Here is a 19,137-nt window from a genome sequence, read left to right on the forward strand (position 1 = left end):
CTGTTAAATTTTGTTAAAGGGAATGTTTCCAAAGATAAAAAGTTGGTTTCTGGTTTTTTCCCCATCTAAGTTTGCATATCAAGATTGTGGGGAGTGTTGAATTTTGGGTGACTGACTCCCTCAGATTCAAGATTGCAGACTTAACCATGCATATTTGTCATCAAACATGCAAACATTCATTTATTTCAGTAATGCAACTTAAAAGTTAAAAAGTAATATATGAGAAAATCTCCTTACATGGAAGGTAATATAGTTCAAGCCGTGATTTGTCATAATTGTGATGATTATGGAGTACAGCTCATGAAAATTCCAAATCCACCATCTCAGAAAATTAGAATTTTGCATGCGATCAATAAAACAAGGATTGTATATAGAACAATATTGGACCTCTGAAAAGTATAAGCATGAATATGTACTCAAAACATGATTTGGGCCACTTCTGCAGCAATTACTCCCTCAATGCAGCATGGCATAGAACAACTTCCTTGTTTTATTGATCACAGTCTCTCTCAGTTGAATGGAACTTACTGAAGTATAGATAAACATCTATATCAGTGATGGCAAACCTTTTTTTTCTCGGATGCCGAAAGAGCGTGCACGCGTGCTATCATGCATGCATAAGTGCCCACATCCTTAATTCAATGTCTGGGGAGTGCAAAAACAACTCCCCCCCCCACTTTCTGGAGGCCTTCTGGAAGCTGGAAACAGCCTGTTTCCCAACTTCTGGTGGGCCCAGTAGGCTCAGGTTTCAGGCTCCAAAGACTTTCCTGGAGCCGGGGGAGAGTAGAAATGCCTTCCCCCATCCCCCCAGAGGCTCTCTGGAAGCCAAAAATGCCCTTCAGAGTCTATGTACAAGCCAAAAACCAGATGGCCAGCACACACATGCATGTTGGAGCTGAGCTAGAGCAACAGTTCGCGTGCCAGCAGATATGGCTCCGCTGGCCACCTGTGGCACCCTTACCATAGGTTCGCCATTACTGATCTATATATTTCATCCTTCTCTTAATTCGCCATTACTGATCTATATATTTCATCCTTCTTTTAATTCAGAATCTCAAGTTTGGCTAAAAAAGAATGATTGGTTCAAAGTGAGCTTCCATAATGAGGGTATTATTCCGGGCTCTTTGTAATACCGTGCTTCCCTGAAAATAAGACACTGTCTTATATTAATTTTTGCTCCAAAAGTTGTGCTACGTCTTATTTTCAGGGGGTGCCTTATATTTCTCAAATAAGACAAATTCACAGGCAGAAAAGCTGACACCCCCAAAGAAAGTGTACCATACGATACACTGATTATGGTACGGTACCTGTCAGTATGGCACCCACACACACAAACGACGGCACTTATATGGTACAACAGTATACTCCCGCTATTGCAGCTTTCGCCCACCAGAAGAACTACAGTCTACGCACTGTAGTGGACACTGTAATGGCGGTGAGACAGCAGCAGACTGTGTCTGCTGTACTGGACGGTACAAATCGATGGAAGGGGCCAGCAGGGGACGCCACATTTATTTATTTATTAGATTTGTATGCCGCCCCTCTCCGTAGACTCGGGGCAACTCACAACACATTATTACGGTACCGCTATGAACAGCTTTGAATGGTACCGTATGTTTTTCCACCGTACTGTATGTAAACTTGACTACGTCTTATTTTTTGGGGGTGCCTTATATTAGCAAATTCTGCAAAACCTCTGACATGCCTTACTTTCAGGGTACGTCTTATTTTCGGGGAAACAGGGTAACCCCACAGTGAGTTAGGAATGCAAATTCAAACACATGTACACAGTTTTGAAAGCACACACTTTAAGAAGAGCCAAATTTCTCTCGCCCAGATAACAGTCCTGGAATGTGGCCAAAAGCAAAAACAAAAGAGCAATTAAGGCAGCTGTGAATCCTCACAACCACCCCCTTCTATGAGTCCACAAGAGATAGTTAGCTGTGAAGTGTCCAAAAAGTCAGTAGAAGTCCTAGAATAATCCAAACATTAGCAATGTCTTTCTCCAAACGGATAAACACTCACACACACACTCCCCAATGCCCGTAAGTTATCACCAAACACATTAACCTAATTGCCTCAGCAACAGGTGTTCTCCCTTATCTTCGACGATACCTGCACAGCTGGTCCCTTCTTGTCATGAGCCTGTGCATACGGGCGTCTACCAGCGGATCCTCCTCCAGGTCTGACGTCTCACTAATGGGAGCATTAACTGATGGAGTGGCTGCACCCATCTCTCCGTCTGATTCTCCTCCCCCCACTTTCTGTCCTTGCAATGAATCTTCACTATCAGAATCTTCTAGCAATAACACACATCTCTGTGAACCTGAGAATTCCCCTGAAGCAACGTCCAAATTCCCCATTGCAGAAGCTGGCCCAGAGCCAACCACAACACTGGGTAGACTTGAACTTAAGTCTCTACTCCTACTCCAGCACTTTAAGCGCCAATCTGTGGAAAATACATATGTAACCATTTCATAATTTCTGTTGAATTGCATATGATTTTTAAGAAGCAACATTACATTTTAATGTTTTGTGCTGTATTAGTTATTTTTTCAAACTACTTTTTTTTCTTTTTGAGCAAGGAAAGTGCTTTTAAAAATAGAGTTGAATAAATAGGTTTATCTGGAAGCATGGAATGGGTTATTGCATCTGGCTTCCAGTTCAATGTACTCTTGGGCCTATGTTTTCCTAACTTACATGTGTTACAAAAGGAAGAGTATAGGAAAGAACAATAAGTAATAGGTGAAAAGCATCTGGGCAACAACAAAAATATCCAACCACATAGGAATATGTAGTTTTTAATAGACTAAGATTTTTGCTTAGCAGCTGGACCTCAGATTTAACAAAAGTTTGAATGAAAAATTCTTTATCTTGTAGGTTTTCCTGAATTCCTCAGTACTTGCTCTATAGTATCTCTCAATGAGGAATTCTCTAGTGCAGTGATTTTCAACCTTTTTTGAGCCGTGGCACATTTTTTACATTTACAAAATCCTGGGGCACACCACCAACCAAAATGACACAAATTAAATAAATAAATAAATAAATAAATAAATACATACATACATACATACATACATACATACATACATACATACATACATAACCCCCTCGTATATACAATCCCATGTAACATCCCCTTATAAATACAGTCAATCATCAATCATCCCTACTCAAATTTATATCTCATTTCTGGGTACTTCTCCTGTCTTTCCCCCTTTTCTCTCTCATGTTTGTCATTTCTCTCTCTTCCTCCCTTTTTCCCTCATTCCTTTTCCCTCTCACTTCTCCTCTTTTTCCATCCCTGTCTCTCTCCCCCCCTTATGTGTGTGTGTGTATACACACTGGAACCATTTCCAAAACCAGTTGAGGGCTGGGGTTTTTTCTCTTTTATTCTTTTCAAAAAGAGGTGTGGGCTGGGGGGCATTTCTTATTATTTGGGTGCTTTTTACCATATGCTTCAAGAATCACCCCTCTCTCTCTCTCTCTTGTTTCTCTCTCCTCTCATTCTCTGCCTCAATCATTTCTCCTTTTTTCTCCCCTTTTTATTCTCATTTCTCTCTCTCCTTTCCTCTCCCTATCTGTCTCTCTTGCTTTCTCTCTCTCTCTTGCTATCTCTTTTTCTCTTATTTTCTCTCTCTCTCTCGTTCTCTCTTATTTTCTTTCTCTCTCTCTTGTTCTTTCTCTCTCTCTCTTTCTCTCTCCCTCCCTCTTTCTCTCTTTTTCTCACTTTCTCTCTTGTTTTCTCTCTCTCTCTTGCTTTCTCTCGCTCTCTTGTTTTCTTTCTCACACTCTTTCTCTCTCTTGCTATTTCTTTCTCTCCCCCCTTTCTCTCTCTCTCTTTCTCACTTTCTCTCTATCTTGCTGTCTGTTGCTGTCACTCACTCTTGTTCTCTCTCCGTTCTTCTCAGCGGAGGCCAGCGAAGGTGATATTCAATGTCGGGAGCGCGTGGGCGGTTGCGCGTGCTCCCTACCCCCCTGCTAGCCACTCGGAATATTCAAAATAAGAAAAGCCTTCACCGGCGAAGGTTTTTCTTATTTTGAATATTCCGAGCGGCTAGCAGGGGGGTAGGGAGCGCGCGCAACCGCCCGCGCGCTCCCGACATTGAATATTACCTTCGCTGGCCTCCGCTGAGAACGGAGAGAGAACGAGAGTTGGGCCATTTTTTGTCTCCTGCGTTCCGGGTGCGGGAGGAGCCACGCCGAAAGGCAGGAGACAGCGGAGGAGGAGAGGGGGCGGGCGGGGGGCAGCGCCAAAAGGGTGAGGGGGCCGGAGGCACCGTGGGGAGGCAGGGGAGGCCGCGGCTCCCTTCCCTTCTGCTGCCGGCGCCTCCCCCCCCCCACGGGCTGGCAGGGAGATGAGGAGCGCGCTTTCGGGGAAGCGACGGTGCTTTGGGGAAGCGACGAGAAGCCATGGGCGCGAGGGGGCCGACTTTCAAAGCAACCTTTGCCGGCCTCCCATGGGAGGGTGCCAATAGCGGCGGCGGCGGCGGGGGGGCAATAGCGGGGGGGGGGGCGAACCGCCTCGCGGCACACCTGACCATGTCTCGCGGCACACTAGTGTGCCGCGGCACACCGGTTGAAAAACACTGCTCTAGTGTTTGGCCCTAGGTCCATTTAAACCTGCATTTTCAGGGCCTTGTGAAAGAAAAAATAGATAGCAATGCACAAAGAAAAAGAAACCTGTATGAACCTATATCAAAACGTTGTAGTAAAAAAAGTTCTATTGAAGATTGCTGCCTTTTTGCTCCCCAGTTTTGTGATTCCTCTCCACAATTGTCAGTGAAATTTCCGTGGCCCCTAAGCTTGTTCAAATGTCTCTGATCTATTTCTGTACACTCTCCCTCTTAGTTTGCTGCTGTTTAGTCTTCTTGTACTTCTGAGCATCAGAGTCAAGAATAACCCGAAGCTCCACATGTGGGATAAAGCCCTTCTCTTGGCTGTGTGGATGATTGGTTGAATAATACCTGGCAGCCACATGTTTTACCTTCATTTTTTGTACTATATTGGGTATTTTATGTATTTTATTGTAAGCCACCTAGAATCACATAAAAGTGAGGTGGGTGGCTATATAAATTGAATGAATATACAGTGTTCCCTCGATTTTCGCGGGTTCGAATTTCGCGAAAAGTCTATACCACATTTTTCAAAAATATTAATTAAAAAAATACGTCGTATGTCATCGCCAAACTTTCGTCCGCCTTTAATAAATATTTTTTTAAATAAACTTAAATAAATAAACATGGTGAACAATAATCTAAATGGTTGCTAAGGGAATGGGAAATTGTAATTTAGGGGTTAAAAGTGTTAAGAGAAGGCCTGTGATACTGTTCATAGCCAAAAATAGTGTATTTACTTCCGCATCTCTACTTCGCAGAAATTCAACTTTCGCGGGTGGTCTCGGAACGCATCCCCCGCGAAAATTGAGGGAACACTGTATTACAAAATAAATAAGAGCAGTGACAATGACAATAATTTGCTTTGGTTTGTGTGCATTGCTTTAGTACTGGGATTTTGGCATCCCTTTGAAAAATTAGCAGGAAATTTTTGGGAGAAGAAAAGAAAAAAACATTCTTAAAACAAATTTATATAATGTTGTCCTCTTTTGTTAGAACCTTGGCAACTACTAAGATAAATCAGGGCTTTTGTGCTATGGTTGCTTAAAGAGAACTTTAGGCAATTCTATGACTAGGGGGGAAATCAAGAATTGGTGTTGGCCAAATGAGGGGTATCTCCCATAGGGTAGAAGCTGGTAGAATTATGGTAGCAGGATGACAGGAAGTCAGCAGCTGTAAATTAGACCTTTGTGCAACTCATTGTTTCTCTTTAATGGTTATCTGGATTTTTGCTGCTCAGTTGTGGTCATCTAAATCTTGGTTGTCCTCCTGACACCCGAAAAATAGGTGACCTGGTATATTCTGCCCTGATAAGGAGCAGTTCTCCTTATCTGTGTGGTAAGATAAATAGTGCAGAGGTGCCTCAGAGGAGGAGGCCTAGTGAAGACCATCGGTGTGTCTCTCTGTTCAAGGGCTGAATATTCTGCTTAGATTTTGACAGCAGGATTTTCAACTCCTGAGTTGACAGATAATGATAAGTGGTCTCTATGGACCACCCAGGGTGTCTTCCATCTCCTGGGGACATTCCATACTCCTTGGGCTTGGGACTCTGTCCACCTAATCACCCGCAAAACCACTTCATTCAAGCCACCTCAGCAGTTGTTGTATGTGAGGGGGAAGGGGAGGAGGAGGAGGAGGAGGAGGAAGGTGTGTTGGATATGTTTGCCGCCTTGAGTTATTTTAAAAATAATTTATTTATTAGATTTGTATGCCACCCCTCTCCGTAGACTCGGGGCAGCTAACAGTGAAACAGTACAAATAATAAAGGCGGGATACAAATTAATTCAGCTTCTCACCTGTCTATTAATTAAAACCAATTAGTAAATTATGGGAAATTTCTCTCGAAGAGACTCTAGGAAACAAAGATCAACCTGACTTGCTCTGAGGCAACTTTCTGTGCTAACTACAGAAATCCAGATTGTTTCTTGCATATGGTTATATTTATTTATTTATTTATTTATTTTACTCAATTTTTATTATTATTATTTATTAGATTTGTATGCCATCCCTCTCCGAGGACTCGGAGTGGCTCACAACAAGAAAAAAACAGTACACATCCAATATTTAAAATACAGTTTAAAATATTTAAAATACCCTTAATATATATATATATATAAAACTCAGGGCGACTTACAACATGTTAGCAATAGCACCTTTTTAACAGAGCCAGCATATTTCCCCCACAATCCGGGTCCTCATTTCACCCACCTCAGAAGGATGGAAGGCTGAGTCAACCTTGAGCCGGTGATGAGATTTGAACCACTGACCTGCAGATCTACAGGCAGCTTCAGTGGCCTGCAATACTGCACTCTACCTGCTGCGCCACCCCGGCTCTAGATATTTAGATATTTAGATATTGCTGGATATCTAAACAGTATTATAATACCACTGCTGGTGCTACACCCGCATAGGTTTTCATTTAGAATCATGTAATAGGTTTTCATTTAGAATCATGTAATTATTGACTTTTTTTAACCAATAAAAGGAATACAGTGGTACCTCATGATACGAACCCCTCGCCATACGAACAACCCGAGATACGAACCCGGGGTTTGGATATTTTTTGCCTCTTCTTACGAACGTTTTCCATCTTATGAACCCGCCCCCGCCGCCCGGCTGTTGCTTTTTGAAACAGCCGGGGGGCTTCCCAGCGTCCTCCTGAACCCGAATGCCAAACCCGAACTTCCGGGTTCGGCCTTCGGGAGGCCGCCAAGAAGCCCCCCGGCTGTTTCAAAAGACGACAGCCGGGCGACGGGGCTTCTTGGCGGCCTCCCGAACCCGAACTTTTGCTGAACTTCCGGGTTTGGCATTGGGAGAATGCTGAGAAGCGCCCGGCTGTTTCAATTGAAACAGCCGGGTGGCGGCGGTTTTTTCCGTTTTTTCCCCCCGTTGCACGGATTAATTGATTTTACTATGGGAAACAATATTTCATCTTACAAACCTTTCACCTTACGAACCTCCCCTGGGAACCAATTAGGTTCGTAAGACGAGGTATTACTGTAATTGAATAATGAAAAAAAAAGGAATAAGTCAAATCTAAAATTGAAAAAGTTTAATTGTTAGTCAAGAATATCTCTGCGTAGGCGGGAGAGCTTAAAAAATAAATATCAAGTGTATCTGTAACAACACAAAAGGAAATCAGAGGAGGTCCTGGCAAATGTCCTTTTACTCACATTACCAACCTTCTGTCTCTATGTGTTGAAAGATTACAGAGACGTCTGGAGGCATTGAAGCTCGTTTAGAAATATTACGCTTCTTCAGGTGGGGATGGTGAGCGGAAGGAGATACAAAGGAGGTTTTGATACATTATGGAGCAATCTATGGGCATGTCAAATAATATGTTTCCTGAGAGAGACATCCACTAGTAGAAAATCTCTGTGTCCTGAGGATTCTGTACAACAGAGATCTTTAAAACAAAGAGCTTGCAGTGTAGTTTGCAGCCAAAAGATCAAATTACTTGGAATTACTTGACTGGTATAGAGTATTCGGTTTGCTTCTGCACTTCAGCCCTTGGAAAGATGCCAGGTAGACTTCCATAATCACTAGCGATTTGCTAATCTCTTAATGCAAGGCATTGTCGGATGCTTAGTACCTCTGATTTCATCACTTTCAGGGTCTTGTCAACACAGTTCTCCACCAGGAAGCAATCAACCTTCCAAATACGCACAAAATGTCATCACGGAAGCATAGAAGATACAGGGATCAGACTTCTTTTCAACTCTTGGCTCTATTAGCATTCCAAGCTTTGAAGGAGAATTCACAATACACATTTGTATCGACTTGTTTCCTTGAACCAAACAAAACTAAATGGAAACTTCCAAAGGCGGCTTTTAAAAGGCAGAGCTCAGAAGGGTGGAAAGCAACTTGACTCCACATAGTTAACTTTTAGGATAGGGCTTCTTATGATCAGGAAGGTCTGTTGTATATATATATATGCACGTCATAGGAAGATAAATGTCAGATTGTTTAATCACACAAGACTAAAAAAGTCTGGCGCTGAGGCAATTTATGGAAATAAAAGCTTTTGCACAATGGTGCTTCGCTGCAACAAATATTCCACATGTTTCCATGAAAACTGGCTGTATGTATGCTCATTACCAAAAAGCAACTGCTGGCGTAGTTTGATCTGTGCCATTCAGTTTCTGAACAGGAGAACTTCTAAAAATAGCCTTGTGCTAATCATTCGCCTCACTGGTTTGTCATGTTCAGTTCTGAAAAGAAATGAGTCATAGCAAACGCTGTAGAATTTTAAAATGTATGTCACCCTGTGTGACTTTTTCCCCTCCTATCACCTTTAGCTCCCACCTTACATGCTGTGACTTAGGCCCAGCCTCTTTGTCACTCTGGAAGGCTTAAGAGGAAAAGGGACTGAGCTGAATGCAAAAGCAAAGCACGCAACTTGCATGCAAAACGACCCAGGTTCAACCTTCCGGCAGATTGGGTATAAATTATGCAGATTAAATTAAAGCGGCTAGTGCCCCTCCCACTTTCCCCTCCCCCACCGAAAGCCTAGCATTTGGAATAACCATCTGTTCTTCTAGCACTGTTAAAAAAGGATTTTTCCATTATCCATTTTGTTACAGTTGCGAAATAGAATAGTCTGCCTTGTACTGTCTCTAGTTCAGGGGTCTCCAACCTTGGCAACTTTAAGACTTGCGGACTTGTGGCCTAGAAAGCTTAGAACTAAGACGCCTTAAACATGATCTAAGAATTGCCCACAAGATTATATGTGGCAACGTCCTGCCTGTCAACGACTACTTCAGCTTCAACCACAACAACACAAGAGCACATAACAGATTCAAGCTCAATGTTAACCGCTCCAAACTTGACTGTAAAAACTACGACTTTAGTAATAGAGCTGTTGAAGCGTGGAACTCATTACCGGACTCTGTAGTATCATCCCCTAACCTCCAACATTTTACCCTTAGACTGTCCATGGTTGACCTCTCCAGATTCCTAAGAGATCAGTAAGGGGCATGCATAAGTGCACTAGAGTGCCGTCCTATTGTCTCTCCTATATCCCATATATCTTCTCTTCTATCCCTATATCTTTCTTCTATTCTCTCTTCGATTTATTTTATCCTATATTCTCTCTTCTATTCTTTCTCTAATTCTATTTCCTTGGAGGTCTCTTCTATTACCTTCATTGTGTATTATTGTGTATTGGACAAAATAAATAAAGAAATAAAAAATAAATAATTCTGGGAGTTGAAGTCCACAAGTCTTAAAGTTGCCATGGTTGGAGACCCCAGCTCTAGTTTACCATTGGAATAAACGTTAAGACCTTTAGATGAGGTTCAGTGTGGCTGCCTTTGTTCTTATTTTTTTCACGGAATCAGCTTTAAGATACCAGAGCAAAACTGACATACTGAACCCGTGCTGGTCATTAGTGAAGAACCAGGGAGGGAAAAAAAAAAGCTCTGATTTCAATTGGGCATGCATTTCAGGAGCAAGTCAGTAAAGACTGAAAACTGAAGGGATGTTTTTCACGGAGTTCATGGCGTGATTTCCATAAAAAGCTTCGCATTACTTCTCATGCCATGTCCTGAGGTGCTTTCAACAGATCTGTTTGCTGGTACTGTGGGATTCAGATTTACATCTGCTATCCATCACGTGTTGTTAACGCTCCCATGGTGGTACTAATGTGAGCGAGGACATGTTTTCAGGATGGGTATTGCAGCCATTCATGCAGCTGAGTGTTATTCAGCCAAAAATCATGTAAGAGTTTAAAGGCTAGCTAGCCTTTTATGGGCTCGGTTCGTTTCACCAGACACATGAAGAAGGATTATCTTCATAAAATGGCAAGCTGAAAAATAAACCTTGCACTAAGATGAGAAGCAGGGATAGTTTCTTTTCAAATTTTAATATGTTGTTTTAAATATTTAGTCACCTGGGCTGTCTGTGAATCTGCAAGAAAAAATGTTGAGAGCTTTGTAGCTTTGTTAAATGCTTATATTTTCCAGCTTCAAAAAGGAGGAAAGTGCTTCCTTCTGTCTTTGCAATAAGGACATCCTTTTTTTTGGTCCTGCCACTTGCAGTTCCCACTTCTATGTTCCTTAACACAGACCTCTCATTAGCAATAAATATGAATCCCCTCCCTTCCTCCCCCATGTACCCTTTTCTAGTTGGTGCTTGTTAGCTTTGCAAATGTACCAATTATTTCCCTAAGGGACTCTGCCTGCATCTCCCACAAGTAACATAACAGGGCAAACCTCTCTTTATTTCCCCAAGTCTCCTCCTGTTTGTAGGGGTGGAAATTGCTATTATTTCAATGCACAAGTCTGTTTCTGAACTTGAGAGTGAATGACTCATCGCATTAAGAGTACTGTTCTCTATATTCAACTTTTTACTTAGATACAAAATAATAAGTTACAATTTGAGCTGTTTTGTTATTAAACGTTGAAGTGTTTTGTGTGTGTTTGTGTGTCTCTCTCTCGCACACAACCACGCACAAACATAGACATACAAAAGCATACAAACATTCAGCATCCAAATGTTCATAAATTGTACAAGCTATGCTTTATGAGCTGCTTGCTTGCTTGCTTGTTTAGAGTTCTTAGACCCAGTCTTCAGCCCAAAGGGCTCTCAGATGACTTAAAAAGGCTGGGAATTAAGCATTCTTTAAATTCCTTTGACATAATTACATGTTTTAAAAGCCTTAGGCTTCAATTATATCTTTCTTGGGCAAAGAAATATTTAGTGGTTATCAAACCCGTGATAGATATCCAAAGATTAGAAACAACCCAGGAATTAGAAAAAAATGCTGGTTTCCAGATAAAGTGTGAATTTAGCCTGGAAGTATTTATATAGGCAGTAGGTATTTTGTTGGGGCAGAGCTATTCTGGGGATTGAAATTTCTTTATCTTCTATAGCAATGATGATGTTACCTAGGTTGGTAATGAAATGTCTGCCAAACCAACCAACCAACCAACCAACCAACCAACCAACCAACCAACCAACCAACCAACCAACCAAACAAACAAACAAACAAACAAACAAACAAACACCAAGTTCAGAGAGCACCAAGGACCCAACAGTTTGAGCCAAAGCTATAAATGTTATCTTCTATTGATTCTTTTTTGTACTATCCACAATTAGATTCACCCAGGGTCAATAGGCACAAAGCATTAGAAATTTCGACATTCAATTTTTGTATCTTGCTTGGCAGGATTATTGTAAAAAAAGGAAAACTTACCAAAAAGGAGTTTTAAATTATAAATGAAATGCCTTCAAGTAGTTCAGAAAGTAATCTTAATAATATAACAATATAACTATATTCTTTTTAGCTATCTATATCCTATAATCTCTTTACCTATACTATATTCTAGTCGAATTTTCATGTCCTCGGAGAGGGGCGGCATACAAATCTAATAAATTAAATTAAAATTAAATTAAATTAATCTTTCTATTCTATCCCTCTGTATTTGTTTACTGGTACTGATATGACTCCATTGTCATTCAGTATAAAGAATACAGTATAGATGTTTTTTTGCTGGAAACCAGAAAGAAATGTTGATTTATGGCAAAAAAAAAATGATATGGCTTCAGGAGGCTGCAAACTGGCATAAATGCAAACTGGTTGCTAGGTACCCCAAATGGCATAATGCAAATGCAAAGTGGGTGAGTGGCCATCAGAACTTTGAATCAAGATTGTAAGTAGTTCTGTGTGTTTCCTTGCAACTTCAATTGGTCACTAAGCATCCAGTTCTAAGTCAAGGGCTACTTGTATACAATTGTCAGTTCCATGTGTGAGATGGTCTATCAATGCCATTATTCATTTCAATGTGCCTTTATATAATGCACAGCACATGATGCCACATGTAGCTTTGATGTTTATACCCCGTAGAGATGCTGACATTAAACATTTTTAGAGTTAATTTTACATTCTGATGTATCACACAGCAAAATCCTTTATTAACATCTCTTGCTGTTCATCATCTTTGTTAATAGAATTATTTTCTGGCTGTCAATTATGCATTCTACATTGCACTATTTCATTGAAATGCCTGTTACAGCATCTTTTCCATTGTAACTCATAATCATTTCTTGTTGCATACTTAAAACCTGGGCTGTTGAACATTGATATTTGGAGCGCTTGATATTTTTCACTTAATTTAATCAGTTTATATTAACTGATTTCTTTTTTAACTGTGATGAAAAGCAGTATTATCTATGCATTTTTACTATCCCTATTTTAAAAATACATCTTATAAGATTTTCTATTTAAGTGCTCACATTTTTCTGTTGTTTTCTTCTTTGCTGTGTATCACACTCACAATACCACATTATTTAGGTGCATGAAAGATAAATGTGCATATAAGAAAAGGAAAATTTGTAGAGCTTAGGGAACTATTTATAAATATCATTTTTCTTTACGTTATAATTTGCAATAAATAATATATTATTCTGTCCCAGCTGACTAGTTCAAACAGCTTACCAGGAAATTTCAGAAAGGTAATCCATTCTGACATTTCAGGTTTTTGCTTCCTGAATGTAGGAAAATTTAAATTGCACTATAAATGGTTTGTTTTTGCTGCTGTTTGGCATCTAGCTTACAGATACAAATGTATGCAATTTCTATATAGAGAGCCCATATTTTTAAACATGATGTTCCTTCATTTGACAATTTGGCACCATTTGCTGATGGTAAGAGCAGAAGTCACTATAACTTTTACAGTTATACACTGTAATAAAACTGTAGAATAACACAGTTGGAAGGGACCTTGGAGGTCTTCTAGTCCAACCCCCTGCTCAGGCAGGAAATTTATTTATTTATTTATTTATTTATTCATTCATTCATTCATTCATTCATTCATTCATTCATTCATTCATTCATTCATTCATTCATTCAATCAATTTTTATGCCGCCCTTCTCCTTAGACTCAGGGCGGCTTACAACATGTTAGCAATAGCACTTTTTAACAGAGCCAGCATATTGCCCCCACAGTCCGGGTCCTCATTTTACCCACCTCGAAAGGATGGAAGGCTGAATCAACCTTGAGCCGGTGATGAGATTTGAACCTTCAGATCTACAGTCAGCTTCAGTGGCCTGCAGTACAGCACTCTACCTGCTGCGCCACCCCGCCTCCTACCATTTTGGACAAAATTCAATTAAAGCAATAGCACTTAGACTTATATACTGCTTTACAGTGCTTTGCAGTCCTCTCTAAGCAGTTTACAGAGTCAGCATGTTGCCCTCAACAATTTGGCTCCTCATTTTACCGACCTCGGAAGGATGGAGGGCTGAGTCAACCTTGAGCATGGTGAGATTTGAACTGCCAAATTGTAGTCAACTGGCAGTCAGCAGAAGTTGCCTGCAGTACTGCACTCCCAACTACTGTGCCACCATGGCTGTTTAATTATAGTGAAAATAAAAAACCTATTTCAACTTTAGAGTTTATAAATGAAACAGCAAATATACCAATATATGATGGTATGTGGTATAATATATGTACATGATATTTATAGCATTATTCTATTTACCTTCTTCATTTTGAAGTTTGACGTGATTAAAAGAAATCCAGAAACTTCTGTTAAGAATCTTGAGATGGAATAATAAACAGATTTGTAGGGGGGAAAGAAATAAGCATTATAGTGGTTGGGTAGCAGAGCCGGAGGGAGGGGGGAAGAAATCCAATATTTCACGTTTTCCTACAACAATATTTACTTGTTTTTGCTGGTTTATAGTTCTAAATTTTGCATACCCACTTTTATGATGATAAATTGTGTTGGCTAAATGACATTTTTAAAATTTTTAATTAAAACATTTATATCTCCTTTCCATAAAAATGGCTTTATGATATAAATCACTTTATTTCAGACAGTGCTGTCATAGAAATCACAGACACTATGCAAACATTAGAAGCAATTTTCAAAGAATGAAACTTCTTTCTCATTTTAGTTGGTAGATATAACAGATTGCCAATTTTTCTCAGGTATAGTTTTTTTTCTCCTCTGTGAAATTCTCTAATTGAAATTTGAAGAGTTGACAGTTGCACATTCTCCATGCAAAACATATGCTATCTAGCTCTGTGCAATTACATGCACTTTTGATTTTTTTTGATATTTGCTATTTTTGTTGCATTTGCAGTGATGTTCTCTCACCTTTGCTTAGTTTTAGTCAGAGGATGAAATGCAGGTAGACCTCGATTGATTGAGCCGACAAATAAGCCCAAATTTCTGCTGCTAAGTAAGACATTTGTTAAGTGAGTTTCCACCCCATTTTAACACTTTTTCTTGCCACAGTTCTTTATTTATTTATTATTTATTTATTATTTAGATTTGTATGCCGCCCTCTCAGCAGACTCGGGGCGGCTCACAAGTGAAAAAACAATCTACAACAAATCTAAATTACTGTTTAAAAATATTTAAAAGACCCCATATTCTAAACACACATACATACAAACATACCATTCATCTCCCGGGGGAGATGTTAAGCGAATCACTGCTTTTTTAAAGCTAGAAACACGATTTGATCTACCTCATTGACGCAAAACGTAATCACATTACTAGGGGTAGTGATTTCTGACAGTCTCAAAATGGGTGAACAGTGCAGTCAGGCGGTATGGAAAGCAAGTAGGATGCTTGGCTACATAGCGAGAGGTATAACAAGCAGGAAGAAGGAGATTATGATCCCGCTATATAGAGTGCTGCTGAGACCACATTTGGAATACTGTGTTCAGTTCTGGAGACCTCACCTACAAAAAGATATTGACAAAATTGAACGGGTCCAAAGACGGGCTACAAGAATGGTGGAAGGTCTTAAGCATAAAACGTATCAGGAAAGACTTAATGAACTCAATTTGTATAGTCTGGAGGACAGAAAGAAAAGGGGGGACATGATCGAAACATTTAAATATGTTAAAGGGTTAAATAAGGTCCAGGAGGGAAGTGTTTTTAATAGGAAAGTGAACACAAGAACAAGGGGACACAATTTGAAGTTAGTTGGGGGAAAGATCAAAAGCAACATGAGAAAATATTATTTCACTGAAAGAGTAGTAGATCCTTGGAACAAACTTCCAGCAGACGTGGTAGATAAATCCACAGTAACTGAATTTAAACATGCCTGGGATAAACATATGTCCATCCTAAGACTTCTATGTTTCTATTATTTTGCATGGCACTGCAAAAGTCAATAATTATAATCATAGTCATAATAGGACACTAGTAGCAATACGTATCAACCATTAGCACCAGTCAGTGGTATTTGTGGCACTAAAATGACAGAGCTTCATGTTTAATGAATGAAATAGATGATGATTATTATTTTGATAATGATAACAACAACAACAACAAAGTTAGAAGGGACCTTGAAGGTCTTCTAGTCCAACTGTAGGCAGGAAACCCTATACCACAAAATATGAATCAGTTGCCCAGCACCAGAATTTTAATCATATGACCATGAGGATGTTGCAACAGTCATTCGAAAAATGGTCATCAGTCACTTTTTTCAGTGCCATAACTTTGAACGGTCACTAAACAAACTGCTGTAAATCAACAACCGCCTATAAAATCTGCTTTAAAAAAATTCACATTGGATCTTTAAACCAGCAAAAACATGCTTAAAGGTTGCACTCTGGCAATGATAGCTCATTGGAAAGTTAGCGATCTGCAAATTTCTCTGAAACAGCCTACTACTGTTATATCTACTAGCTAGGTTGCTCTTGAATTTAAGATGTGTCTGACAGTAACTAAAAACTCCAGACACCTGCATTATCATCAAGGAAGCTTTCTAATGGCATGACACTTGACAAGATTGATGTTTTGTTCCCTATCCCTTTGCAAGCTAGGCTAGCATTTGGCAGCCTTGACAGTTCAAAGCAGAAGGTTTTCTGGGTGATAAATTACTTGGGAGAGGTAAAAAAAATAGTATTACAGTAACAAAGCTTATCTTTGGGAGAACAATCGCCTCCCTACATTTTTAATGAGATTGTAAAGCTTGATGGCTTTCAGATGCATTGGATTAGAAGTTCTATCATCACTTGCGAGGAGACATGATTATGACAAGTTGTTATTATTATTATTATTATTATTATTATTATTATTATTATTATTTATTAGATTTGTATGCCGCCCCTCTTAGCTCACAACAACAATAAAACAGTATATAATAAACAAATCTAATATTTAAAAAATATATAAAAGACCCATTATTTTTAAAAAAAACATAGAACACAAGCATACCATACATAACACTATATAAGCCTGGAGAAGATGTCTCAATTTCCCCATGCCTGATTGCAGAAGTGGGTTTTAAGAAGTTTGTGAAAGGCAAGGAGGGTGGAGGCAATCCTAATCTCCGGGGGGAGCTGGTTCCAGAGGGTCGGGGCCGCCACAGAGAAGGCTCTTCTCTGGGTCCCGCCAGACGACATTGTTTAGTCGATGGGACCCGGAGAAGGCCAACTCTGTGGGACCTAACCGGTCACTGGGATTCGTGCAGCAGAAGGCGGTCTCGGAGATATCCTGGTCCGATGCCATAAAGGGCTTTATAGGTCATAACCAACACTTTGAATTGTGACCGGAAACTGATCGGCAACCAACGCAGACTGCGGAGTGTTGGTGTGACATGAGCATACCTAGGGAAGCTCATGGTTGCTCTCGCAGCTGCATTCTGCACGATCTGAAGTTTCCGAACACTTTTCAAAGGTAGCCCCATGTAGAGAGTGTTACAGTAGTCGAGCCTCGAGGTGATGAGGGCATGAGTGACTGTGAGCAGTGATTCCCGGTCCAGATAGGGCCGCAACTGGTGCACCAGGAGAACCTGGACAAACGCCCCCCTCTGTTACTCTGTTAAATAATGTAAAGTATGCAAAGTCATTGAAAATCAGCTATTCTTTAAATCTAAATAATTACCCATACACATTCACTCACTCACTAATTTGTTTCTAAAATGTATCTCAACCTCTCACCTCTCAAAAGGACCCCAAAGTAACAGCTTATGTTAAAATTGTAAAATTTTGAGAGCCATTTTGGTCTAATGGTTGAAACACTAGGCTTGAAAATAGGAGACTGTGAGTTCAAGTCCCACTTTAGGCTTGAATGTTAGCAGAGTGACTTTGGGTCAGTTACCTTCTCTCTAAGCCCAACTTATCTCACAAGAAGTATGAAGGTACCACAGAAGGAAGATATGTTGGATACAGTGGTGAAATCCATTTTTTTTACTACCGGTTCTGTGGGTGTGGCTTGATGGGCGTTGCAGGGGATGGATACTGCAAAATCTTCATTCCCTCCCCACTCCTGGGGGAAGGATATTGAAAAATCTCCATTCCCACCCCACTCTGGGGTCAGCCAGAGGTGGTATTTGCCGGTTCTCCAAACTACTCAAAATTTCTACTACTGGTTCTCCAGAACCTGTCAGAACCTGTTGTATTTCACACCTGCTTGGATATGTTCATTGCCTTGGGTTATTGATTCTTCCAGCTTAGGAAAATTAACAAAATGACCAAGAACCTAAGCATTCTGCAGTTGCAGATGGAAACAATACAAGAGGGAGAAAGCTAAAAGAGATTGAGAGTTGGGCATGTTTGGTGCTTTGAGTTTGAAAGTAGTTTCAAAGGAGAGAGGAGAACATAGAGGGATGCTAATTTTATTTCATGACAATTTTACATGCTGGTAATTACTGTACTAGGAAAAATACATCCTACAAAAGAGTTTTGCTACTAGAAAAGCCATGGCAAAGGATAACAGTTGCAGCAGCAATTCATACTATATGACATTTATTGGAAATAGGAATGGAAGAGAAAATTGTGAAAGGTTTGATGGTTGGGTGGGCACAAAATATAGGCCGTACTATAAATTTAGAGGAATGGGAAAGAATATGGAACAAGAATTGCAAATTAACATTATCAACTGCATTTAAAGAAATCAATATAAAATGCTTCATGGGTGGCATTTAACACCGGCAAAATTGGCAAAAATGTATATAAATATGAAACCGGACTGCTGGAAATGCAAAAGTAAGGAAGGAACTTTTTATCACATGTGGTGACAATGTCCCAAGGCAAAGAAATATTGGGAATGGATAAGGAGATCGCTACAAGAGATAATAGGTGAACAAATAGAACTTAAACCCGAACTACTGTATTCTTATTAGGAATAATTAACAAAAGATAAAAAAACAATTCCAGTTCATCATTTTATAAATAGTAACGGCAGCAAGAATTTTATATGCTCAATATTGGAAACTTGAAAATACTCCAAGCGATAAAAGGATTATACATAAGATATTGGAATGTGCAGAGATGTGCAGGCTATACTGGAGATGAAAGGCAAAGAAGAAACAGAATATTATAAGGTGTGGAATAAGTGGTATAATTGGTTAGAACAGAGAAATAAGGATGTATAGAAATAAATGTAAACAAACGTATGAAACATATGGCACAGTACAATTAAAATGTTTATTGATATGTATATTGGAAAAATGAAAATAAAAAAGCAATTCATACTATATTATTACTATTTTTTGTTGAAATCAAAAAGATATAATTGTTTTTTCTTAAACATTGTATGCTGTGATGATAGA

General features: G+C 39.7%; 1 protein-coding gene across 1 annotated transcript in view; it reads left to right on the forward strand.

Moving 5' to 3' along the window:
• The window catches only part of CCDC85C (coiled-coil domain containing 85C), a 186,084-nt gene that overhangs the window by 121,997 nt on the left and 44,950 nt on the right, over positions 1–19,137 (forward strand). The window lies entirely within an intron of this gene.

The sequence above is a fragment of the Erythrolamprus reginae genome, chromosome 1, assembly GCF_031021105.1.
Source record: "Erythrolamprus reginae isolate rEryReg1 chromosome 1, rEryReg1.hap1, whole genome shotgun sequence".
NCBI lineage: Eukaryota > Metazoa > Chordata > Lepidosauria > Squamata > Dipsadidae > Erythrolamprus > Erythrolamprus reginae.